Genomic DNA, 26,619 nt, shown 5'->3' on the forward strand with positions numbered 1-26,619 from the left:
ATTCTGAAATGTCCCAGGATAAATTCTGTGCTTTAACTTACATGATTATGTTGCCCTTTGGGTTGAGAGAATGAGAAGGATAAACAGACTTTACTAGAGAAACTGTGTAACAGCAAAAGAAAAGGAAACATAGCCCATAAAACATCATTAAAATTTGCAAATTAATTGTTTGTGGGTTAGTTTTGTCCCTGTTCAATTTGACATTATTGAAGTCTAGTTCTTAGAGGTTCAATGAGGTTAAGAACTAACAAGCTTGGATAACTGAAGTTTGAGATGCAACCTGCTTTATCGTGTAGATCTGTTTACAGATCAACTGTTGAAATAAACATTCACAAACATCTTAGACTTTTTGAGGTTGGTTTGATAGACAGACAGACAGACAGATGGGCATTGCCTGGAGAGGTTGTGGAGCTTGTGGATGCCCTATTCCTGGAAGTGTTCAAGGCCAGGCTGGATGGAGCCCTAAGCAACCTTATCTAGTGAGTGGCATCCTTGCCCATGGCAGGGGAGTTGGAACTAGATGATCTTTAAGGTCCCTCCCAATCATTCTGTGACAGTCACATAGGCACATATGTATATAAAAATACTTCAAAAAGTTTTATTTCTTTCTATTTGTTTTTTAAAAAAGAAGCATGAAATCTGAACACATGCATACGCACACACAGACTGCTTTCTCTTTGGTTAATATTTTCTGGCTACCTGAGAAAAGAGTTTGCCTTGTGCAGTTTCTTCCATAATTTTGCTGACCACGAGGCTGAACTGTTTTATTCACATGGAAAACTTTTATTTGATTCCATGACAATAAGAGTAATATCATGCTACAGGTACTGCTTAAAGAATATATGTGATTGGTACCGGTTTATATGTTTTCTGTAGCTTTTTTTTAAAGTGCATTTTATAAAGCTATGCATTTCATAGACAATCTTCTTTTAAATCTTCCATTAAAAAAAAAAAAACAAAGGCAGACACCTTGGTTAAAAAAATCACATTTCATAAGCTGAAGTCAAACTTTTTCTGTGTGAGGATAACACTAGGAGTTATCGTTTGACAGTTATTTCATGTATTCTGTGAAAAGCATGGATGATGTTAGTGCAGTGTCTAGTGAAGAGTTCCAAATCACAAATCCACTACCTTGATTAGTGCTAATTGGCATCCTTGTTGGAGTTATTAGTAGAAAGGCCAAGGACTGAATACTCATGAAGAATGAATTAGCCTCTTGCTCCTGGGGCAGTATCCTCTGGAACACACATGAGGCACCTATGCTCAATAGAACATGGACTAATTGTTGAGTTGACAGTGCTGCCAATCTTTTACTTTTTGGGGGAAGTACAGTTATTTATGAAAAATATTATTAGGTTATAAAAGATAACTGAAAGCCTACTGATAATAACAGAATAATATTTTAATCTTTAAAATATATTAGAAAATAGCCTGAGGATGTAGTAGTCAAGAAAGAACAGGAGAATGGAATAAAACTGTAGGATTAATCTGAGGGAGTAAAACATATAACATAAATAGCCACATGGATGAGGACTTGCTTTTTAAAAGACGAGGATTTATGTACATGATGACTGCCTATGCATTTGTACACACATACAAAAAAATGTGAAAACAAGTCAAAGTGTATTTTCTACATCTAAACTTTTTTCCCTATTAGTTTTGCCTTTCTTTCTGTAAAAGGAATATATATATATATATTTATATATATCAGGTTGTGTTGTGTCACCAGTGTATGATAAAATATAGCAGTGGATACACCCAGTATGATAAATACTGAGAGGATAACATAAATCAACCAGCAATATATATGGGAATGTCATTGCTGTGATTCCTCATACTGCACCTATCCTCTAAGGTGTCTGTGAGACCTTCCTGTGTTTATTATGTTTCAGTGTTTTTAAGCCTTAAAATGTCAACAATTTGGATTTAGTCTTTCAGTGATGTTCTGTTCAACGGCCATACTTACTGGGTTTGAGTGGTCTTCACTGCTGTTTTAGAAGATCCTTATGAAATCAGCTAACTGCATACATTGCAAAGTGGGAGAAAATACATTTGTTCTAACGGTTGCCTTTGAAGCATGTCCAGTTGTGCAGCTTTGTGGGCACCTTTCCTGTGCATTTGATGGACTGCATAACAACCCCCCTCATAAGCTCTGTGCTGGCTTCCATTCTTGTAGTTGACTTAGTCTCATTAGAAATGTTTATTTCTTGTGTTTGATTAATAAACCTTGATCCAGAGTACTGACTCTGTGAGTGGTAGCGGTAAAATGCTCTTACAAATCAGAGGGGAAGTCTGCCTAGATCCTTGAAACTTAGATCTCTCTCTCAGTTTCCCATTCACTCTTTCTTCACCCAAGAAAAGTCAGAAAGGATAAAAGGGTTTTGTGGTGTGACTTAGAAGTTAATGAACTAAACTAGCGAAGCCGTTCTAAATTAACAGCACTGTCTCACTCGAAGGGCCCTGCCTTTTGGTATCTCACATTGTATATTAGAGAAACTGCTAACTTGAGTGCATCAGTTCTCAGGGAACAGAACAGCTGTCAGACATTGTCTCAGAGCACTTGGTTTCTCACGTTTGAAACTCTGTACCATAGGCCCCCTTACTGACATGCTGAACTGGAAGAACAAAAAAATGGTTGTTCTGGTTCTGACATCCCTCGCTGGAACCTGCAAGGACCCAGGCTTGCACAGCAGCTGGTGCTTGTCAGTGCATTTGCTTTGCTGAAAGCGCTGCAATATAGATAGACACATCAGCAGGGGGAAGAGCTATTTAAACTAAAGGCTAGTGCTAGCACAAGAGTTAATTGGGAGTGATAAGAGGATTTCAGACTAGGGGATTTGTAGGTCTCTGGACCAGCTTCCCAGGAGTTTTATGGGATACTTGTGGGTTAATTTGTATCTATAACCTGTATTCACAATAGGAAGGGCCTCTGATCCATATCTATTCTTAAAAGTAGCCAAATAATAGGAATGCTCTCTCCCTTGGCCAGGTTTCTGCGTTGAGCTATAAGACAATATATATCTTCTGGTTACTTCTATCTGATTAAAAGCTTCATTATTAATTCAGCTGCCTACTTGCATGCTGTCTAGGTTTTCAGACTGCTGTGGCAAGACTACTGTCTTGTTCCAGGAGACAAGACTATATCACTGCATCCAGTGTCACCTTCATTGGCTAATTCACCTGATCTCTCCCAAATCCAGCTCTGCCTCTGTTCATTCCCAGACTGCCTCTGCTTGTGTTTTCTGTTCTCTGACCTTCTCCCTCTAATTTTTTTTCCTGACAAGTTACTTGAGTTGTTTTTACTCTGTGGTATTGTCCCTCTTCTTTTCTAATGACAGATAGGGACAGGTCACAGATGCTGTCTTTTTTACACGTAAATATTTCTCCTGCTCCTGTTACACATCTAATTTCTATGTTAAACCTTCCCATTTATCACTTCAGCATATGATGTTTAAAAGTTGTTCATTTAACTTCATCACTGGAGCTATCTGATCTCTCAAGTGAGCGCTCTATTGCTTTTTTTTCAGCTTTTTTCTTCTCCTCATTCTTGCTACTATATTTTCAAAAATCTCTTACAGTTTTTTAGCCTTATAGCATTATTAGATGTGTTTGTGTCTAAAGGATTTCCCTTTTTTACCTTGTTGGAAGGAGCCTGCCTAAGGTGCCTGTGCACAAGAATTATGTACTATAAGAATTATGTTAGAGAGCTATTATGTTTTATCATTCTTCTGTGTGGAGATGAGAGATACAGAAGTTGGTATATGCAGACATACGTCTACACTTGATTAAATTAATTTTGAGGAAGACTAATAATCTCATTTGTATTTGGACCCACATAAATACTGATCACAATTAAAGAAAAAAGTCTAAAAATGGGAATTGCATAAGCAGCCTAATTTTCATTCTTCGAATGGGGAAGTAGTCTGATTAGGGACTTGGTTACAGGAAGAAATAAAAGCTGTTTCTTGTCTATATCAGGGGATTTGGAAATAGTGCAAAGATTATGTAGTAGTTAAGCAGTAAGGGAGATGTAGTTTGGAGGTTTTGAAGAAGTGCACAAATGCAGTTGCTGTCAGCATCTCTTCATAAGTCCTGATGGAGTGCTTTATTGACACTTACATTGAGTCCATTCCTGAGTGAGCAGCCTGAGGCCCATTACAGAGCTGTGCACTGTGTAACCACACTGGCTTTACTTCAGTTGTTCTTGATTTCTGCTATTGCTTAGAACAAACAAGAAACCTCTTGTTACACAGATGTGCACAGAGGAATGGCAAAGAATATATTTAAAATCTGCATATAAAAAGATTTTTCACCTGTTTACTTAAATGTGTGTTTGGTATCAGAGTGATACCACTGTGAGTTGTCTCCTCACTCAGTTCCTTATGAACTGCAGTTCAAGCAGGTGCTATCCTGAAAGGCAGACCCAAAAGTCTGCACACTCTCAGGCCTGTATGCAGAGATTTCTGTTAGCCATTTCCTATTTGCCCTACCAGAAGACAATTGCTCCCTGAAGGACACTGGAGCAACATCTGGCCTGTTTAGTTTAATGGGTTTTGTTCACATCTACAATGGTCTGTTCTGAAGTGACCATAAATGTAGTAATGAGGAAGAAAGGCCTGTGGCATAGACAGCACCCAGGTGGCTGTGTTATGTTATCCCAATGCCTACATTCAGATCACATAACATTGTTTTGAAAACAATATTGGGGTTCTTAATATACCATGCACAATTATTTTTGTGGGTTATTTATTTTGCAGTGTATATAACTCCTCATAAAAGCCAAATGTCATTCATATAAAATGGTCATCAGTCACCTTTCAAAGTTGCTTGGGTCAGCAGTCCTGCTGACTTCTGAACTGAAAAAGAAATGTGATAAGGACAGAATGGTAGAGTGCTGGTCCTCAGATAAAAACAGAGTAATCGATTAATACCTAAATGAGAAATAGAGATAAGATGATAAAAAACAAGTTTAGGAAAGGAATTATTTACCAGACAGTAATTAAAACAGGGGGGAAATAAAGACCTGGTGTGTTGCAGTAATTAACACCTTTTACTATCCATTGTTTCATCTAACAAATTCCTTCTGTCTCTCCTATTAGGCCTTTATTTTCTATAATACCTGGCTTTTTGCCATATGCATTGGAAAGAAAACAAGTAGTAGTTTTCCATTTAATGCAATATAGAAAAAAAGACTTTCTGGACTTACAAGCTCATTTGTTTGCTTGGGCACTGTTAGGTCTGCTGGTGCATACCACTGAAGTCAACCTGGAGAATAAGAAATTTTGTTACATTTCTAACTTCTTTCATTCAAATGAAAGGGAAGTTAGCTTGGCTAGAACTGATATAAGATGCATTACAGTTACACGACTGAAAGCAATAACAATTTTTTCCTGGAAATTAATTTCCTAAACAGACCTGTAAAGTTACATAAACAAGTCTTTACTAAAATACATTCAGAAAGATTCCTTTTTCATACTGAAATATATTTAACCCAGGAAAAATACTGTGTGTGCTAAACAAAAATAAAATACAAAATGAATGCAAAATGTTGGTTTGAAAGATTTGTTATGGTATTTAAAGGTGTGAAATTAATTAGAATCAGAATGTTGCTTATATGTAGAAAGGCATTTGATAACTGAGTGCAACTCAGTCTTTGTCTTTAATCTTCCAGGATTTAGGTTCATAACTCCTTTGTACATCTTTTAAAAGATGCTCTGTGTGCCACTCTGCAATTTTAGTTTGGAGAGCTGCTCCCTTTGCTTCAGTGTAATCTCTCTGAAGAACGGCACCTTTTATCTGGAACAACAGAGTCTGCAAACTGACTGTGAGACAGAGGTTGGAAATCACACCATAGTGTGAGCAGGGTTCATGTGTTAATATGCTGATCCACTGTGTCAGACAGCAGCTTAGAACTGAACCTTGCCAAAAAGCACAGGTGAAATATGCTTGGTGAGCTGAGTGCTGCCCTGGGTGAATAGAAATTCAGAGCTCAAAAACAGTTAATGCCAGCTGGGAGGAATTAGCAGGGCAAATTTAGGTTGTAGGAAGGAAAGATAGGAGCAAAAAATTGTTACTTTTGCTTTTAAAGAGTGCTGTGAGAACGTCACGTAGGCAAGGAATTACGTAAGAGAGTTTGCTTTCATCTACCCACACAAAATTTTGCCTGTGGGTGCACATGAGGATTTAAATCTCTGTGCAGTGTTCAGAACTCTTTACCTCTCCAAATTAAATACAATGGAAGTTTTGAGCCAGGTCTTTGTACTGCCATAGCTTCCTGATCTGAGAAACAGGGCACAGTCTTAAGTCAGAAACTAGTCTTTTTACTCTTTAGTCCCTAGTTTCATTTAAAATCAATGCTTAAATGTGCTTGTGAAAGATGTAGTAGAGGGACAAAGGGCTTGGAGTATCTAGCTGGATCCTGTGGAATTTCAGGTAATTCAGACACATCATGAGTAATTTGTTAGTCTCTAACTAGATTTCATCTGTATTTTGATTGTGTTGAGGCTGCTTTACAGATTAATTTACATACAGCTTACCATCAGCAGGAGGCTGATCTGTGTAAGGTCCAGCTATCTTTATATATACATATATACTACTGTTTCCTTGTGCAGCCTGTTCCAGTGGTTGATAATCCTTTCAAGGGAATAAAATTTTCCTGGTATCCAGTCAAAACCCCCCGTGGCACAACCTGAGGCCGTTTCCTCTTGTCTAGTTGCATGTTACCTGGGAGAAGAGGCTGCCCCCACATGACTAAATTTCAAGTAATCATAGAGAGCAATAAAGTCCCCCTTAGACCTCCTTTTGTCGAGACTAAACAACCCCAGCTCCCTCAGCCACTCCTCACAGAACTTGTGTTCCAGATGCTTCCCCAGCACCTTTGCCCTTGTCTGGGCTCGCTCCTCAATGACTTTCTTGTAGACAGAGGCCCAAGCTATGGTGGGCCTTATGGTGTCCCTCTAAGAAAAGCCAGACATATGTGTTAACATCATAGCAATGATAATAGCAAGACTTAGATTTTTACCTTCTACCCCAGCTGCCCAAACTTGCTCTTTAAGGCTACATCCTTGGCCATATCATCTCCTGCAAGCTCAGCAAGCTAGGGGAATAAAAAGACATAACCAACTTGATCCTGAAAAAGAGATGCTTGCTTGGATTTCTGCATGTTGCCCTGACAGGTGCAGAGACACACCAAAAACCTCTGCATGTTCTGGGGTCAGACAGTGCCTGAGAAGAGTGACGAGAGCAACCTTTCACTGCAGTGCCTGCATCTGTACAATTTCCTGCCACTGCCATTTGATTGCCAAGACTGTCTCCAAGATCTTTATTCTGGGTTAAGGATCTGCTCCCAGTCACTACACCAATCTGTGCAATTTGGTACTGAACGTGTATGCTGTTATCTAGGCATGGCTGTGGGTGAGACTGGGTGGAGAGAGCTGCCTTACTATCTCTTTCCTCTCTTCTGAAGCCGGGGCTTCCAAAGGGCTCCTCCCATTGCATACCTGGAATAGCACTGAGCCTGGCGGTTTTTGTTCATTTTTTGATTATACAGTGTGAGAAAACTATGTATTAATGTGTATGTAAATATATTTTCTTCAGAACACTGTACCTTTTTGAGGTCTGAGAAACCCACGCAAGTAGCAGATTTTATAGGTAACTTCACCACTTGTTTTTTTTCCCCTTAAAGGCACTCCAGCCCTGGTTTTGAAAGTTGATGTAGGCTGAGAGACAAAGTTATGACTAGATTAGGAATCCCTGAGGGTCACATAACTGGAAAGGCTTAGATCCCATACTGGAAAGAGTTCATTATATAGATATTGAATATTCAGGCTGATAAATGAATTAAAGGGTTTTTTTACTGCCTAGTAACATGCTACTTTTTTTCTGTGGTCATTTCTCAGTTGTTAACTATATTGCATGTACCTTGATTGAGTTATAAAATGGTAATATGAGTTTTGCAATTTAATGCCATAAATTTGTATTTTTGAATATTCATTTACTGAAAAATTGCTACTTATCTTGCAGTAGGATTGCTTAACTTTTAACAATTCTGAAACCTCTAATGAGGTTAAATTTAAAGAACTTAGAATTCTGGTAAGGGTAACCTTTCAGGAAGTTTCACAATGAGGTGAATGGAATATAAACCTGGTGAAGTCATTTTAAGGGAGGTGCTGGAATAATAATATTCTTGATGAGTTTTTGATGGTGGTCTGGTGATAGCTTTATAATAGATATTTTAAAGTAATATGCAATTTTGTTTTAATAGAGTATTTTTATGTCTATAGCTATTGGTATATCTTAACTACTTATCACAGCCACAATGTACATGCCAGGAACAATCCCATTTTTTTTAAAGTACCGTAAAGTATTGCAGAACCAAGCAACAAGGTCATGTAACTCCAACCTGTGTTTACTATTTAGAAGCATGCAATGATGTATGGAATACCTGTCATAGAGGAGCTTATTAGTGCGTGTGTACACAGTGTACACATCTCTCAACTTGGAAGAAATAAGCCCTGCATATTAGTAATCCAAACACTTTTTTCAAACCCTTGGACCTGTTCATAGCTCAGAGATTGCAGCTGTTTCTTACATTTGTGGAATAAGTAATGTGCCCTCTTATGGGCACAGACAATAGAGAGCTTCTGTCAACTCATGATTTTACATAGGTTTAAGCTAACTCAAAGAACCGAATATAAAATGTAGTATTTTGGGATTCTGTGTGTTTGTGACAATAGAGAAATTGTTAAAAGTGGATAGATTATAGACTCTTTTATCTCTTCGGGGTTTTTTTTCAAATTGCCGTGCAGTATTGGAGCAAACCGGATTGGGGTGATTCAGAGTTGGCTATCAATATAAATTGCAATTATTAGTAACTTCATATAGCTATGGAATATAGAATTACACAGCTTTTAGAGATCAAAATGGAATAATTTATTTGTGCTAGAGAATAATTTACAGTAGATGCTTTGTTCAGTGAATTATTTCTTAGTACATTGGCCAGCTGATTGTTTGCTTTCAAAAATTTTGTTGTTTGATGTTAGCAAACATTTCTTGGCCAGTAGCACTTTTTCAAGTAAGATATACCATTTATTCATTGGAATATCTGACTGCCTGCTGGCATTTTTTTCTCTGTTATCTGCTTTGAGCTGTTTATAAAATCAGGCAAAGAAAGTTGAAATGCATCCTGTATTAGGGGAATCCCTTGTACATGCATAATTTGCATGGCATGTATCTCTTAACAGATGCAGCAGAGTATAGGTGTCCTAATTGCAATCACTCAAGTTTATTAATTCAAAATATGTTTTGCAGGTTGGCTTGTATTCATGGTAAGAAACGGGTACTTATACACTCCAAGTTGTGGTAGACATGTCTGAAAGGAGAATAAACACATAAGCAGAAATCAGGTTTTGAAATAGCAATGAAAAATAATATTCTTTTACTATTTGATCAGTATTATTGCTTAATAAAATGTGTGGGAGGAGTGAAGTATTCAATATTGAAAAAGTCCTTGCAAAGTAAGGCAGCTTCTGAATTGTCTGCTGAAGCACAGTATTGCCAAAATAATCCATTTTCCCAGACTCAAGTATAAGTTCCATTTCACTCAGAACCAAGGCACACCATACAAAATGTGCTAAAACACAAAGTTTAAAGGACATTGTGTTGCTCAGCTATGAGCTGAGTTAAAAAATGAATTACAAGAAATTATTTCAGTTTGAAGAGACTTCTATGAAAGAATGTGGAACCTGCAGTGTCTGTCACTGGTTTCTTTGTCAAGCAACAGTAATCTTAGTGTGTCATGCCAGGGGAAAATAAAAGAATGTGCATCATATCCAGGCAAAATGTGGAACACAGGTTGTTGAGTTTTTCAGTGCTTTTGTAAGACTCATGAAATGCCTGAGTTCACAAGAAAACACTATTGCAGTCATATATTGTGTCTGTATGAGATACCGCAGTCATCTTGTTTGATTCAGGCTGAGGAAAAATGTTCCTGCATATAATTCCATGGACTACAGGCAAAGGAAGCCAAATGAAATCAGTACCATGACCCAGAATTGTGCAAACTGCCAGATACTACTGCTCTTATCTTCTGTGCTGAAGAATCCAGCTGTATTTTCAGTGCTCCATTTCGATGAATTAGTAGTGCCTCTAAAGGCCTATTTTCCCTGTATCGAGGCAAATATATAATTTACTGAGAACATAAGGTGAGCAACTTGTGTTCTCAGTAACAACTTGTGTTCTTCTCTCACTTCCAGAAAATTCAGAAGCTTTCATGGGCTGTACCTCCTAGAATGTGCACTTGACTTTTTGTTGTACCCAGCCATGACTGATAATGAAGTACTTCTTAGATTGTATCAGGAAGGATTTGATCACAAGAACATAAACTGAGATTATGTGCCCCAGGAGTGGGTTAAGTATTACATTATGTAGAGTTAGTGATGCCAAAATGTACAACTGTTTGTGAAGAGTGGTATATAATCAGAAAAGCTAATCTGTTCCATCAGCTAAGTTTTCATGTTAAGATATTTAGTAGAAGTTTAAGAACTGGGATTAGCTGTTCACCTCAATTAGCTGTTCACCCCTATTAATCATATGTGTGTGTATTTGTGTGTGTAAACAGCATTTGGGCATTTTTTTCTTTCTCCCCTGCCCTCTGATTTTCTGTCTTCCCACCATTTTCCTATCTGCCTTACTTTTGCATTGGAATCCTTTCGCTCCTGTCTTCTTTAATGACCTCCCTCTTCTCTCTCAAGAGCACATATAATTTAGAAGTTGCTCCTTCTCTGCACCTGATCTCATAGGACCCACAGTAACACCAGAAAAAGGGAATGAAGGGAACAGTTATGGCATTGTATTTTAGTAAATGTATCGTGCCAGGGAGGGAGGAGAAAATCCATTCCAGTGTGCCTGTTTGGAGGTGAGAAGTGGGAGGAAGCTGGAGAAGAAGGAGTTTTTTGTGCTCTGGCTTGAGAAGATTGTTGTGAACACACTACAGGAACAGAAAAAGAAAGGGAAGGAAAAACATCTGTAATCCTAGTTTTTGCTCTTTTAAGCCTTACGAAATTGCAGATGAAGTGTGGATCCTTTTTGAAATTCCAGGAGGAGTTCTGGTACTATGATCGTTTTCCTTTACTCACCTTATTTGGAGCGGGGGTGTCAAGCTTGTTCTTCTAGAAGAGCTAGGGGCTCCACCCATGCGACTTTACTACTTGCCTTATGTGTCTTTAGGTGTTATGCAGTACAAAAAGTACAAGAAAATGTTGAGTCTGGGAAAAAATATTGCATGTTCTAGCTGCATCACAGTGCTGTTGCAATGTTGTATTTAAATTTGAAGTGAATATACATGTAATTGACTTTGTGGATTGACACTGGTGTTCTATAAGGACTGTGTTTAAAGCGGTAATCAACAAAATGTTGATTACAGTTTCAGCTTTCTAACATCCTTGGGTCAAATTCTGCCCTAATTTAACCATCTCTTAACCCTTCTAATTCTCCTGGTATTGCCCAGATTGAAAATGAGAGCAGAGTGTCTGTTCCAGTTTCACTACCTGCCCTACTTACCAAATATCAGTCATGTATTTAGTGATATTGTCTATCGTACACACATATACATATCAACAATTTCAGTAAATGCTGACATTCTAACAGGAATTACATGAACCATTTGGTTAACTTGTACATAAACACATCGGCTTTGTTTATATTTTTTTTTTTCTGTATTGAGTGAATGAGTAAGGGAATTGTTAAGGGGAAGTCAGACGTGGAGACCCAAGCTGAACCTAAAAGAATCCAGTTAGATAGATTGAGCTTTTGTTGGCTATTAATTTTTTATTTATTTATTATGAAAGAAAGTTAGGATTGTCTGTACTTCTTGTATGACTTGTAGGCAACTGAATTCAGTTCAAATGATGGACTTTTCAGGGACTGAATTGCCTAAATCCCCTATGCCTGCCACTCAGGCTGATTCTCTGTAGCACAAAATTAATTCTGAAGGCCAAATGTGATGTCTGCATGGAATAAAAAAATCAATGTTCTTTTCCTTCTTTTTTTTAAACATATCTTCAGTTTTCCTGGTTTTATTTGTAAATGTCCTGCAATTTTGGAAATTCAAAGCTTCAGGGATCAAATGAAATGTTGGGTCTAAAAACTTCCAATTATTTGCTAAAAAACATGAATCATGCAATATTGACTAGAATTTACAAGGAGATAGGGATCTGTATCTGTCAGGTTGAAACTGAACATTTGCCTCCTTGCCTGTTATGTAGAATTGTTGCACCTTTTTTATAAATACAGCTTCAACATTTAGGAACTATGATCTCTTGAAAGCATGATATTTCAGTGAGAATGAAGTAAAATCTTTACTTAATCTACTTGAAAGCCATCACTTTAGCAACAAAATGTAAAATCATACAGGTTATTAATTTTACACATTGTTTACTTAAGTAAGTCTTACCAATGTTTTCAGCACTTGAGAAGTAGCAGGTATGATAGAAGCAGTATGTATATCCTTTTGTTGCTGTAAAAGCTTGTTGCTTTGCAATCCTTATGGGAATTTCATTGCAGCATTACAGAGTCACAGAATGAATTAGGTTGGAAAAGACTTTTGAGATTATTGAGTCTAGCCTATGACCTAACACTACCTTGTCAATTCGACCATGGCACACCACATCCAGTCTTTTCTTAAACACCTCCAGGGACTGTGACTCCACTACCTCCCTGGGCAGCCCATTCCAATGCCCAATCACCCCTTCAGTGAAGAAATTCCTAATGTCCAACTTAAATTTCCCCTGGTGCAGTTTAAGACTGTGTCATCTTGTCGTGTCACTGTTTGCCTGGGAGAAGAGACTGGCCCCTGCCTGGCTACAACCTTCTTTCAGGCAGTTGTAGAGAGTGATAAGGTCTCCCCTGAGCTTTTTCTTCTCCAGGCTAAATAACACCATCTCCCTCAACCACTCCTCTTAAATCTTGTGCTCCAGACCCTTCGCCAGCCTTGTTGCCCTTCTCTGGACACGCTCCAGCATCATAACATCCTTACTAAATTTGGAGGCCCAGAACTGGACACAGAACTCAAAGTGTGGCTTCACCAGTGCCAAGTACAGGGGAAGAATGACTTCCCTGGTCCTGCTGGCCGCACTATTCCTGATAGAGGCCAAGATGCCTTTGGTCTTCTTGGCCACCTGGGCACACTGCTGGCTCATGTTAAGCTGCTGTCGGTCAGTACCCCCAGTCTCTTTTTGTCTGGCCACTGTCCAGCCACTCAACCCCCAGCCTGTAATGCTGCAGAGGATTGTTGTGACCAAAGTGCAGGATCTGGCACTTGGACTTGTTAAACCTCATATTGTTGAATTCAGCCCTTTGATCCAGCCTGTCCAGCTCCCTCCTACCCTTCAGCAGATCGACACTTGCACCCAACTTAGTGCCATCTACAAATTTACTAAATGAAAGACTTGATCCCCTCATCCAGATCAATGGTAAAGGTATTAAACAGAACTGGGCCCAACACTAGTTCCAGGAGGACATCACCAGTGACTGGCCATCACCTGAATGTGGCACCATTCACTACCACTCTCTAGGCCCGGCCATCCAGCCAGTTCTTAACCCAGCTAAGAGTGCTCCTGTCCAAGCCACGGGCTGCCAGCCTTTCCAGGAGTATGCTGTGGGAGACAGTGTCAAAGGCTTTGCTGAAGTCCAGAGAGACAGCATCAACAGCCTTCCCCACATCCACCAGAGGGGTCACCCGGTCATAAAAGGAGATCAGGTTTGTCAGACAGGACCTGCCCTTCGTAACTCCATGCTGTCTGGGTCTGATACCCTGGCCATCCTGTAGGTGCCATGTGATGGCACTCCAGATGATCTGTTCCATAACCTTGCCAGGATTCAAGTTTCCTGGATGCTCCTTCCAGCCCTTCTTGTGGATAAGTATCACATTATCCAGGTTCCAGTCATCTGGGACCTTCCTGGTTAGCCAGAACTGCTGATCAATGATGGGGGATGGCTTGGTGAGCTCTTCCACCAGCTCCCTCATTATCCTAGAATGTATCCTATCTTTAGGGTCCATCCTATGAGGATGGATCCTATGTTTCCATAGACTTGTGAGCATCTGTCTCAGCAGTTCACTATCTGCTTCATCCTGGATTACAGCGGGGGGTGTTCTGCTCTCTATCCTTGTCTGCCAGCTCAGGAGGCCAGTTGTTCTGAGGACCACCTGTCTTATTGAAAACTGAGGTAAAGAAGATGTTAGGTACCTCAGCCTTTCCCTCATCTTTGGTGACTATATTTCCTCCTGTATCCAATAAAGAGTGGAGATTTTCCTTTCTCCTTGTTTTGCTGTTAATGTATTTATAAAAACATTTTTTATTATCCATTACAGAAGTGGCCAGATTAAGTGCTAATTGACCTTTTGCCTCTCTAATTTTATTTCTTCATGACCCAGCAACATCCTTAAACACTTCCTGAGTGACCTGCCCCTTTTTCCAAGGGTGATATGTGGAGCCTTCCCATTCTGAGGAGGCTGTAATCTGATTTTAAGACTCCTCCCATGGGACACCTGCTAAGACCCCAAGGCCCTGGGTCTGCTCTCTCTCAGTCTCGATCTCTCTGGGCTTTGCTTGGGCTCTCGGGACTCTGCCCCCTGTTCCTCCCAGCACAGGGTTGGGGCGGGGAGCAAAATGGACTCTGCTAAACAACAGAGACTTGTCTTGTCTGTTTTCCCTGCTGTCGGTGGTGGCCTCCCTGGATCACGATCGCGTCACCGCTGCCACACGCTGCTACAGTGATATACCCTCCTTTTTTGCCTGCAAAAGGCAGTTCTTGCTCTGCACTTGGCATATATGGATTACTTCTGAACTGCGTTTCTCCAGTAATTTTTTGGTACTGACCTGGCATGGCATGTGTCACTGGCTACAGAATGAAACAATATTCTATAGGAGTTAACCTAACAGTTAATTGTGTTTACTTCCTTTAAAATAGAACCTTGGGTAAAAAGTGTGAAATAAGGTAAATTCTGTTCATGCATTTGTTTCCTGGCTTTAAATATTGTCCAAAACAATATTTATTGTGTTTGGACCAGCATTTTCTCCTCAGTTCTGCAACATACTGAAAGTGAAACTTATCCAAGCTGCCTAATTATCATACCAAATATCATTACTTTTCATAATCATAACAGTGTTTAGTAATGAATTAAGGCCTTAGTTCAGGAAAAAAAAATCTGTAGCTCAGTAGCTCTCTGAAGTGCTTAGCAGGAGAAATTATGTCCAAATGGGTAGAAAAAAATGCAGTTCAATACAGAGAAGTATTGAAGCACCAATGCTCATTCATATAGAATAATAAATAAGCCCTTTACTATGTAGGTTGCTAAAAAATGAATAGAGCAATAGGAATAGTAACTGCTTGAAAAAAAATAAAAACAACCCAACCTCTTTCCAGATTCAAGTGTCAAAGGCAAGAAAATTCTGGAGAAGAGGAAAGGTGTGTGGACGCATACACACACAACTGGACTCTATAGAGAGAAAAGGAATTTTGTCTTTTTTACAAGAGTCTATTTTTTCTTTGGATATTTTCTAAACTCAAGTAATCTTTTTTTAGTTCAGTCCATATCACACTTTCCAATATGTGTAAAAAGAAATCTTCAATACACAAATGCCAGAGTGCATGATTTATCTTTCATCTCACCTGTGAAATGCCAGCCACCATATACTAATTGAATTAAATGTCCTCAGAGGAGATCAGCCAAAATGTTAGCAAGCTTATAGCTAGACTGGGAGCTCCAGGCAGAGACACAACTCAGATAGATCTGTATTGCAATCACAATACATATTGTGATGAGATACTGTAGTGAAACTTAGAGATGCTTTATCTTTAAACTATAGCTAGGCTAGTTCTGATACTGATAGAAAGGAGCGGGATGTGGGCTGCATTCTGTGTTCTTCTTCAGTGTTGTGAACATACTTTGGATGACAGGCAAGATCAGAGCCTCAAAATTTATTTTTATTTATTTATTACTGCTTCCTTAGGGAAAAAAAACCTTGTGCAAGAAATCATAAGAAATTGTCAGTACAGTACAGTAAATTAGAAAGAACACAGGTCCTGAGAATCACATGGCAATCACCAACAGATATTAATAAAGGGTAGGGTGTTGGTGTGCATACAAATTCATCACACTTTGCCTTTATAGCTAAGCTGCATTGTCACTCCGTGAGGAAATACAGAGGATATACTGAATATCTTAGATAAATTATGCAATTAAAGGCAAAAAGTGAAGCATTCAATGATGTTCATCCTTTCGCATGTGCACATATGCATCCCACCGATGTTTAGAAAAGAGCTTGGCTTTTGTTTCCCTAGCAGCATTAGCTCAAATGTACCAGTATTGCTTAAAACTAATCTGTTATGTTAAAGCTTAGAGTCTCTAAGGAAACTGAACCCTTGGGTTATGCTAGTTCTTCCCCAAGCATGATCCCAATATCCTTAGAGTTATCTGTGCTGCAGATGTCTCTTCTCTTTGGTACTTGTGTTAACGAGCCTCTCTGGACTTCATTTCCCCATTATTCAGTCCCTGTTTTGAAGTGGGGATCTGCCAGAACAGCAGCTTATGCAGACTATTTGCTAAGTCTTCCTTCATTTGACTTCTGCTTCTTTCACCTCCATCAGAATGGAGGCAACCTATGGAATCCTCTTTCATGGTTTTTCTTTCTCAGATTTGAATTTTAAAGTGTCTCTTTTTAACTGTGTTACTGCTTCTTCCTTGTACTTAATGCAATATTTTCCTCTAAGAAATGGGAATAAGAGGGTGCAGTTGAACATCAAAACTTTCTATGACCACTGCAGCTTCAGTTAATAGTCACCTGCCTCTTTGCTTTTGTCCCCGACCTTTTCTGCATCATATTAACATGCATCACTCTACTTCGAAGTCTTTCATAAAATACACTCTTCTTTTCTGTCATCTCAGGTTTATTAGTGAGCTGATTCTTTCCTCCAGACTCACTGTAAGTCTTGCCTATATGGAAGCATATAGGCATTTTCTTCTGTGCTTCTCCTTCCTTTTGAAAGCACTATCCTAATATTATCTTGGTTTTCTCTATTATTCCCCTTCAAATCCCTCTTTAAACATCTCTTTTGTTGTGGTACCTGCAGAATCTTCTCCCATTTCCTCCTTTTGAACTAGACAGATGCTGTTCATTTTTTTCTTTTTTTTTTTTTTTTTTTTTGCTAGAGTGCTTCAAAATCAGTCCTAAGGTATTTCTGGAGAGCTTCTTATTCTTGTTTGGAAACTTGACATGTTTTATAATTAAGTGTTTTATGCACTGAGGTGAAAATCAGCCCCACACAGAGAGCAGGCTAAATGTGCATCATTTAGATGCCAGAAATGCATTAAAGTAGACTGAATGACCAATGCTACAATGAATGTTAAATTCTCACATTTTAAATACATGCAGGTCTAAAAGGCTGCTTTGGCTACTGACCCAGGAGATTTTGACTATGGACAGCTCATTTCTGTACTGTAGATGGATTTTAGGAAATCACAGTTTTAGTTACTTTAAAAGTATCAGCTTCTTTTACAGAGGTGGCAATACTTAGAAGATTCACATTTTTTAAAGAATCTCCCAATATAATGGATTTGCATCGGATTAATGTACAGAGACCAAAGTTTCATTCCACACTGAGGCAGTAGAAACCTTGCTGGATGCAGTGAACCTCATTCCTGTAGTTTCATATACCACTGCTGTTGTAAGTCATAGAAACATAGAGTGGTTAGGGTTGAAAGGGGCCTTAAAGATCATCTAGTTCCAAACCCCTTTCATGACCAGAGACACCTTCCACTACATTCAGGTTGTTCAGTGCCCCATCCCGCTCTGCCTTGAACACTTCCAGGGATGGGGCATCCACACCTCTGGGCACCCTGTACCAGTGTCTCAACACCCTCTAAGCAGATAATTTCTTATAGATATAGATATAGATATAAGAAATTATCTGCTTAGAGGGTGTTGAGGCACTGGAGATACATATATATGTATATATCTCCTAAATTTCCCCCCTTTCAGTTTGTACCATTTATTCCTTGTCCTATCACTACAGTTCCTGATGAAGAGTCCCTCTCTGGTTTCCCTGTAGGCCCCTTCAGATACTGGAAGGTTCCTGTGGGGTGTCCACTCAACCTTCTCTTTTCCAGGCGGAACAGCTCCAACTTTCTCCATCTGTCTTCACAGAGGAGGTACTCCATTTCTCTTACCAACTTTGTGCCCCTGTTCTGAATTCTCTCCAAAAGTTTCATGTATTTCTTATTTTGGAAGCAATAGAACTGGATACAGCACTTCAGGTGGGTTCTCACAAGAACAGAGTAGAGCAAGAGAATCACCTCCCTTGACCTCCTGATAATGCTGCATTTGATTTGGCCCAATAGATGAAAACAATTTCGTATTTCAAACCAAATGCAATTTTGTATTTCAAACCAAACTTCTGCTTTTTTTTTTTGTTTCTTTGATTTTGAATCCCTTAAATAATTCTGCAGTCTGGGATAATAATTTGAATTAAAGCATGAGACCTGCTTGGATGTGTACTGCTGCTTTCTTCTGTGTGAATATGCATGTCACTGCAGGGCAGTCTGTGTCCCCATTCACCACTGCATCCCACCAGGCTACCAGTAATACTGTGCTACTTGCCTGCTACCTCCAAATCATGATTTACAGTAGAAAGGTGAGTCTGGTACAAATTATTCTCTGTCTGTAGATCCAAAGGGCTCTATTAAATGAAGCTCCATCAAGGTGTAAAATCTTCCCATTTGTTTTTCAGAAATTACACTGGGGATTTTTTTTTATGACTAGTGCTAAAAATTAGTAGAGTTAGTAACTATAGATACAGGCTACTTTAATGACAACTTTTCATGCATGTAGAATTTGATTTTATTTTTCAAATAACATGGTAACTTCATGTCATTTTGCTGTAGATTTTGAAAAATACTGTAGTCCATAGGAATGTTAGTTTTGCAGTCTTAAACCTGGGACATTTGGGGTTGATTTGAGTACTGGGCATTTCATGCTATCTTGCAACTTTAAAATTTCTGTTGTGTTATTTGTTTCTGTTTGAAGCTGTGCTTGTTTAGTTCATAACTAAAAGTACAATTAAATGTGAAAAAGCAGATTAATACAGCAAAATAGATGGACCCTGCTGGCCCCAAGCTATGCAGAAGACAGTAAAAGAGAGGCTTGTTGCCACTGAGATGAGCTCAGCTGTGAGAGCATTGTGCTAATAACCCCAAGGTCGTAGGTTTCATCTTCATCCCCTTATGGGCCACTCGCTTGAGAGCTGGACTCGATGATCCTTGTGGGTCCCTTCCAACTCAGAATATTCTGTGATTCTGATTCTAAGGGAAAGGCAGTTCATGTGATATTTCATGTTCCCAAAGAAGTGGCGAGGTCAGCTTCGTGCTTTCCTACTGTCTTGCAGGGAGAACTGGAAAATCAATAATTCTTATGTGGTAAGAAATGTATAAGCACATGCAAAAATTACACCAATTACACTGTTAATTGAGTTTTAAAAAAGCATTTCTATACTCTAATGAAGTAATAGAATAGTCTTTAACTGCAAAACTGAGGCATACGGAAGCCTGGCAGTTTGTTTTGAACCCTCTCTAAAAAAGAATTATTTTGAATGTGAAAAGAGATAAAACTTTGCTGGTTTATTAGCATACCAAGGGTGCATCTGTGAGCAAGATGTTGTATTCTGTTTACCTGTTACTTTCTTTCTTTAAGGATTTGATGTAGTTTTCTGGATATAAGCAGGCACAGTTTTATATATGTCTCATTTATTCAGTCACCATGCAGACTCTAAAATGGATCCTAGCCAAGTTGGCAAGGTACAAAGCAGTGAGTGCCTGTGTTTTCAAAACTACAACTGAGACCCAAGGTTGTAAAGAAACTGCAAACATACACCCAACAAGAAACAAAAAAAAAGAGACATTTTGTGTACCCTTGGCACAATTCAGATTTGTGTCAGTTTGAAGGTGAAGTTGAAAGCAGATACAAAGAAACGTTAGTACTTTAAATTGGCCATTTAAGTTTTCAATGAATCATCAAAGTTGCAAGAGACCACATCCAGCCAAACTCTCAGCCCAGCGCCACCATAATCACCCATGAACCACAGACCCGAGAGCCACATCCAGATACCTCATGAACACTTCCAGGGATGGTGACTCCACCACTTCCTTGGGCAATTTACTGCAATTCTTAGCCCCGCTTTCACTGATTTTTTTTTTCTAATGTCTAATCTGAACGTCCCCTGGCTCAGTTTAAGGTAATTTCCTCTCATCCTGTCACTTGAGAAATGAGAGACCAACACACACCTCAATACAACCTCCTTTCAGGTAGTTTTAGAGACCAGTGAGGTTTCTCCCTTGAGCCTCCTTTTCCCCGGGGTAAACAATCCCCCCTCCCTCAGACTCTTTTCATAAGATTTTGCTCCAGACACTTCACTGTCTTCATTCTCTGTAGGTTTGTAAGCCAAGACAAAGTGCTTTACTGTTTTCTTCAAATTGCTCTGAAGAGGGAAAAAAAAAAAAAGTACAGTGTGTTGTTCACAGACCAGTTATGAGAATTATTAAAGAAGTATTTTTAGAGGACAATTCTAAATATCTACACTGGTGAAAATGTTCTGCCACTGGCTTTGATTTCCAACTGAATGTTGGCATGTTCAGTGTAACTTGATTTCTGTACTAAACTAACCATAACTCGAGTGAGTTTTTTGTGCAATGTACTGTTATACCTTTACCTTTATTATGGGAATTTCCTCAAAGTGACTTTTTTAGAAAGAACTCTATTTTCCAGCTCTTACTCAAGCTTTCATTTAATGCTAATTGTCTAAAGTCTTAGACCTTTGTCTTAATGTAGCCCCATAATTGTGAGTACCTCTCTCCAGTCTCTGTAAAGAAAGCTTTTAGATGACTCTTCCTGTGGAGTTCACCAGAGACCCAGCTTTGTGACATGCATGGTCTGCGGACATAAATGAGCCAAGCTTAGTATGAAGAGCTATCTTGTTTTAGGTCAGATCAGTAGAGAAATATTCAAGATCTTCATTGCTTCTGAAGTATAGGTACCAATCTATGTTACCCTTAAAATGCTTTAGCCTGAATATCTGACTTTTAGAGATCCATTACTTTAATAGGGGACATGAATAAAGGTTGCAAAGTCTACATGGAAAAAGGCAGAGAAAGGAAATATATCCTGGGAATTAAATTGTGTTAAGTGTTTCTGACAATAGGAAAAGTCTAGATCAGATTAAATCCAAATGTATATTAGATCAGATTGGGAGAGGGTTTAATCTCTTGTAGAGTAGGAAATTAAGTAGCTGCTGGATGCTGCAGACAGGTGTTTGCAGAAAGTCTGCTTTTGCACACGTATCACATACCAATTAACACTCAGATGTGGTAGCACTCTCCATCCTCTCTATGCTTCCTGGTTTTTAAGTGATCCCCACATAATTCAGTTATGCAAGGAAGATGTGCTCTGCTCTGTCTTTTTTGAGGCATAGGATTGAAAGAAGCTGAAGGAGATGACTGTGTGTAAGAAGACATTCCACAAACTGAATTAAAATGCAAGCAGAGTGGCCCTAGATAAAGAAAAATGTTTATTTGTAGAGTAGGGATTCTACTGCAATTTGAATGACTTCTGCTACCTATTTCTTTATGATAGATTCTCTCCTAGTAAAGAAAATATGTAGGAAGACTTGAGAAGTGGTTTATCTTTGGTCAAAGGCAGAGGTAGTCTTTGTGGAATAACAAAACAGCCATTTATGCACAGAGGTATTCTCTGATGTAAGCCAAAACAGACTGGCTGCTCTTTTTAATTTCAGTCAACTAAAGTGAAATTAGGCTTCCTCTTGTTTTTGTTTGTCTTCTTTGAGCAGAGTCCAGGACTGGAGATTAAATCCCTGCAACAAATATTGGCAAACTCCAGGGTCAAGCTCCTGTCTTTTTCATTTATTAAAAATGAGTGTTTGTAAGATCTTGCAATTATATTGTTTAAGGATTAGATTTAATATTTAAATTATTTTTAATTAATTGATCTTGAATATATTTACTTGCAGCCAGGTTAATTAGTAAATATAAAAGAACATAGGAATATATATCTACATCTATCAAAGCTCAGTATTGATATGTCCTGAATTTCTCTGGAATTCACATTTAATGCTTCTCTTTTTTTGTTATTTCCTTTGCCCTGTTATCTAATTCTGTGTGCAATGTGTTTGAAAGTCTGTGGTCTTCATATTTCTGGCAGGTAGGTGTTTGTGTGTGTACTTGTACTCCCAGTGCTTCTGTTTTAATTGCAGTCCCTTTTCCCCTGCAGCACTCTCTTGCTGACAGCAGGATCAGCTGGTGATGCTGGGCAGGGCTATTATGGCAGGACTCCTCACTGTGTAACTCCTGCACTGAGCCTCCTGTGCTGACTGCCAAACAGGCAGAATTTTTAGAGCTATGTTAATTCCTTCCCAAGCTCTACAAAGGCATTTGTAGAAGATGTGTGGGGTTGTATCTCTGGCAACGCTCACTAGTGAAGGAGGGAACCCAGCAGTTTCATTGTGAAGGTGGCCTCGCCTACAGATATTGTGGTGGTGTGCTACCAGACAGTGCTGTGAGCACCTACCCTGTGTCCTCCATGCAGAGCAGCTCACACTATTTCACAACAAGCATCAATTAAAACTGAAGCTAAAAAACATTTTTAAAGAATCATTTACAGGAGTTGACTTGGGGAGATAAACAGGAAGAAATTACAAAGAGCAGCAGAAATAAAAGTGCAACTTCTAACTGCAAGGGAAGTTTTCATCCTTAGAGGGCTAGGGGACATCCCTACTTAAGAATATTACATGAATTGCTTTTAGAAAAAGGGGTTTACAGATGTCAGGGGCTCTTGTACCCTGCTGCTGATGAGGCATCACGTTTTCTACAAAGTATAGATACAAATAAAGGTTTCTCTTTGTGAATATAATATCAGCTCTTGCATACAAAAAGAACAAGGCTATAGTCATTAGGCATCAGAAAACATTGAAACCACCAATTTATGAATTTATTTACTTAGAAAATAAGTCAATTTCCCCTATATACATCACCAGTACATACATGCATATGTTCCTTTTCTTGAGTTTCTTGGCTGTTACTGGCTACAATAAAAAAATCTTCGGGGGCATGCCAGATAGGATTTTCCTAGCGTGTTTATAGCATCACTTAAGGATGTAAAATGTATCTTCTTCTTTTGCCTCCTGCCTTACCTATATACATGGAAAACATTTTTCATGCATGAGAACAGAAAAGCATTGAAAAATGAGTGTGCACACACATGCACGTGTTTTCATAAAGATTCTAATCAATCATTGCTGCTGCTTTTCCTGTGCTCCTCCATGGTAATAAGAGCCACCACATAGCTTTCAGTGTGCTGCTCAGTGTATTCAGACATTCAAATGCATCATTCTTTTGTAAAATGTGAGTAAGAAAAAGGGCATCTCAGGTAATAGCACTGGAAGCGCAGATAGGAATTCTTCATCTCCAGTAAGGATTTGTTATTGGATGCCAAACTGTTGCTTTGGTGACAGTGAAATTTGTTCCACCAGTTGAAATTTGTTTCATCATGCGAGTTCAGAGCCTGCTTTTTATCTTGGTTTCTCTATGCAAGTTGGTTTCCTAATCATACAGATCACAGATAATTGTTCCCACCACCTCTGTCTGTAGCATCTTTGAAATAGTTTTCTTCTCTCTCTTTAGAATGTGGGATTTTTTTTAAGTTAGAGACCACATGTGAAAAAAGGGATACAGAAAAATAAAATAAAGATAGCATATTTAAAAAAAAAATGTTAAAATCCATCAGAAACTCTTCAGTTTCCAAAGAAATTGCTCAGATCCTCCAAAAAGCAGAAAAAAATGGAAATACTATATGAATAAATACACTTGCTAACTTTCTTGAAAAGGTTGTTTCGAAGTTTCATCACTTCTGTGGTAGTTCCTGTGTTTGCAGAGCCATAAAAGAACATTATTTTGTTGTTAGTTGGACAAGTGCAACAAAACAAATTGTGATGTGAGAGAGTGAGAGGGGAAGCTGGTGAGTTTTTCTTTTCTGTGTCCAATACACCCGAGCCTACAAAGGCTGCTGCTTTCCCAGTTCCTAAATACCAATATGCGTCTCAATGTAGATACAAATGGAAGATAGATTAACATAAATTTTCCTCTTGCATTGGTTAATATGGAAAAGAAGAAAACCCAGAGACAAGTGGTCAATCTAAAAGAGAAATACTTCCGTTCATTCACCATCATTCTGAAGGGGATAGATATTTAAATAATGTGTCTGTAGCACTCCGTAACTTTGCAGAGATTATTCTGACTTCTGCAAAATTTTCCTGTGGTTCCCTTTGAACTGCAACATCTGTATGCAATTGGCAATGTAGAGTTACATACAAAGTATCAATTAATATGTACAAGTTTCTAGACTTGATAAAGGAAATTGTAGGTTCTTTAGGTACAACCATAGCTGGGAGTGCTGCAGTCTGGTTCCACGCAGAATACTAGGGTCTGTATCAAGTATTTCTATCATAGATTTTGAATGTACAAGACCTAGTTCAACTGTGATATCAGTTTGGACTTCAGTGAAATGGTGCCCACTTCTGCCAGGTCAGAATTTGATTTTACAGAGATTAAAAAAGCAGGAAGCTAGATTACTGTAGTAGTATATGGTGAATTTAGAGCTAACAGAAATGTTGCTGAGATTTCTTTTTGATGGAGGTTTTTAGCAACATTGGCAGCCACAGAAAGCATCAAATTATTTGCTTTATAGTAAGCCCTTGAGTATGCTGTTAGCATGAAATGCAAACAACATTTAGTCATTAGTGACCTGCTCAGCTGCTTGGTGACTTGAAGGAGAGAGATCTATTACCAATCCACTGCAATAATGTGTTCACTTACAGCGAATCTTCAAGTCTGATATGTTTAAAAAAAATCACTGCTGTGTGACTATCAATCTCATATTCCTTCTTATGTGGTGGTCTGTGTGAAGTCTGTGTCTCAGCTTGCACAATGAGGCACGGGTAGCTGCCACCAGCTCTTGAGAGCTCATTTCCTCGGGCTGCTCTGCCTGCTCGGTCTCAACGCCTGCCGTGAGACAGACCTGTTCAAATCTTACCAACTCTGCTATTGTCTCACCCTCTAGTGGCTTGTCTGGGAAACAAGATGCAAATCATGGTTAAATTTGAGCACTGGTACTTAAATTCTAGGATGCTGTTCCCTGTGTTTTCAGCTGACAACTATGTGTGGATGTACTTGCAAACTACGCTGTAGTGACTAATTTCAGTCTGCCTAAAATTAAGATGCTGCCCACTATGCTAAAAATCTTGATTACCGGGAATGTCAGGTAGAATAGGGTTTTTCAATGTTTTCATCATTTATATAAGCTAGCCAGAAGTGTATCTGTGGCAGTTTGAAAGAGTGGTGTTTTGACATTATTCATATCTAACATAGAATCTCTTTTAGTATGTGTCTGAGGCCTATGTTGTTGAAAAGAGGCCATGGATTTCATTCTCAGAAAAGCATATACACTATGAGGTTAAATGACACAGTATCAGTGTGAAGCAGTGCACTTAGTTTGTTACTTGCATAGCTTCTTTCTTTTTTTTTTTGAGCTCTGTATCTTCATGTTGATAGAAGGACATTCTTTTTAAAATCTTCTGAGGTCCTATTTATTTATTTGTAAGATCTGTATGGAAATCTAAATAGTGATACCTGAACAAAAGAATTAATAAAAGCATGCATGTGGACAGGGTATTGACTCCTGACTGCTGCAGACTCTATTGGCATTCAAAATTATATGACAGAGGATTTTTTATCTACAGTGGATGGGAATAAAATATTTAATACCTGATGGCAGGTGAAAATGAAGGTGGTAATGGGGTTACGGAGATTTGGAAGCATGGATCTGGTTTATGTTGATGTTTTTTTTGCCAGAAACATAGGTTGTGTGACAACTTTGCTGAAAATGTGTTGCTCATGGAACAAGCAAAACTGACAGTAGTACAATATAGTAGTTAATTTATGATATATTATTTGGTTTAGCTTTGTTCCACTACTGCTCTTTCATTATCTGTTTAGGTGGTGTTTTTTCAGGGTATGAGGACTTGGTCAACTGAAAAACTTTCATGAGTTAAATCTCATTGTTCTGCACACAAGAACAATTTCAAATTGTTTAGATTCATACATTAAATTCTTCATTATAAACAGAGTGCTTTCAGATTTCAGACTGTTGAAATTATTGCAGTACTGTTTCTCTCAAACTACTGTTACTGATGTTCTTTATGTTTCCATTGCTACTTGTGGTCACTCTAGGTTATGTTAGATATTGATTGCTCCTTACCTTCAACAGCACCAGTGTTAACGAGAGTTAACACATAGATCTCCAAATCCAGAGGCAAAATATGGCAAGCTGGGAACTCTTGCCAGAGAAAAAATTTAATCATTAGTATTTCTCGCTTCTATAATCTTTCTTAAACTCTCCATCTCCTTGCAGATTATGCTGAGATAGTTTTTGCTTTAATCAGAATATACAAACACGTTTCAACTTTTTGCAGGAGCTCTTTGTGTAAGTCAGGGGTTTGTTC

General features: G+C 38.6%; 1 protein-coding gene and 1 long non-coding RNA gene across 20 annotated transcripts in view; one reads left to right on the forward strand and one right to left on the reverse strand.

The window, feature by feature from the left end:
* MYT1L (myelin transcription factor 1 like) overlaps positions 1-26,619 on the forward strand; it is a 316,920-nt gene that overhangs the window by 38,553 nt on the left and 251,748 nt on the right. The window lies entirely within an intron of this gene.
* On the reverse strand, positions 9,268-10,113 carry LOC137472014 (uncharacterized). Its single transcript, XR_010997970.1, has 2 exons — positions 10,041-10,113; positions 9,268-9,370 (listed from the first exon to the last, which is right to left on the reverse strand). It is a non-coding gene; the product is annotated as an uncharacterized lncRNA (long non-coding RNA).

Source organism: Anomalospiza imberbis, chromosome 3 (genome assembly GCF_031753505.1).
Source record: "Anomalospiza imberbis isolate Cuckoo-Finch-1a 21T00152 chromosome 3, ASM3175350v1, whole genome shotgun sequence".
In the NCBI taxonomy this organism is placed as follows: Eukaryota; Metazoa; Chordata; class Aves; order Passeriformes; family Viduidae; genus Anomalospiza; species Anomalospiza imberbis.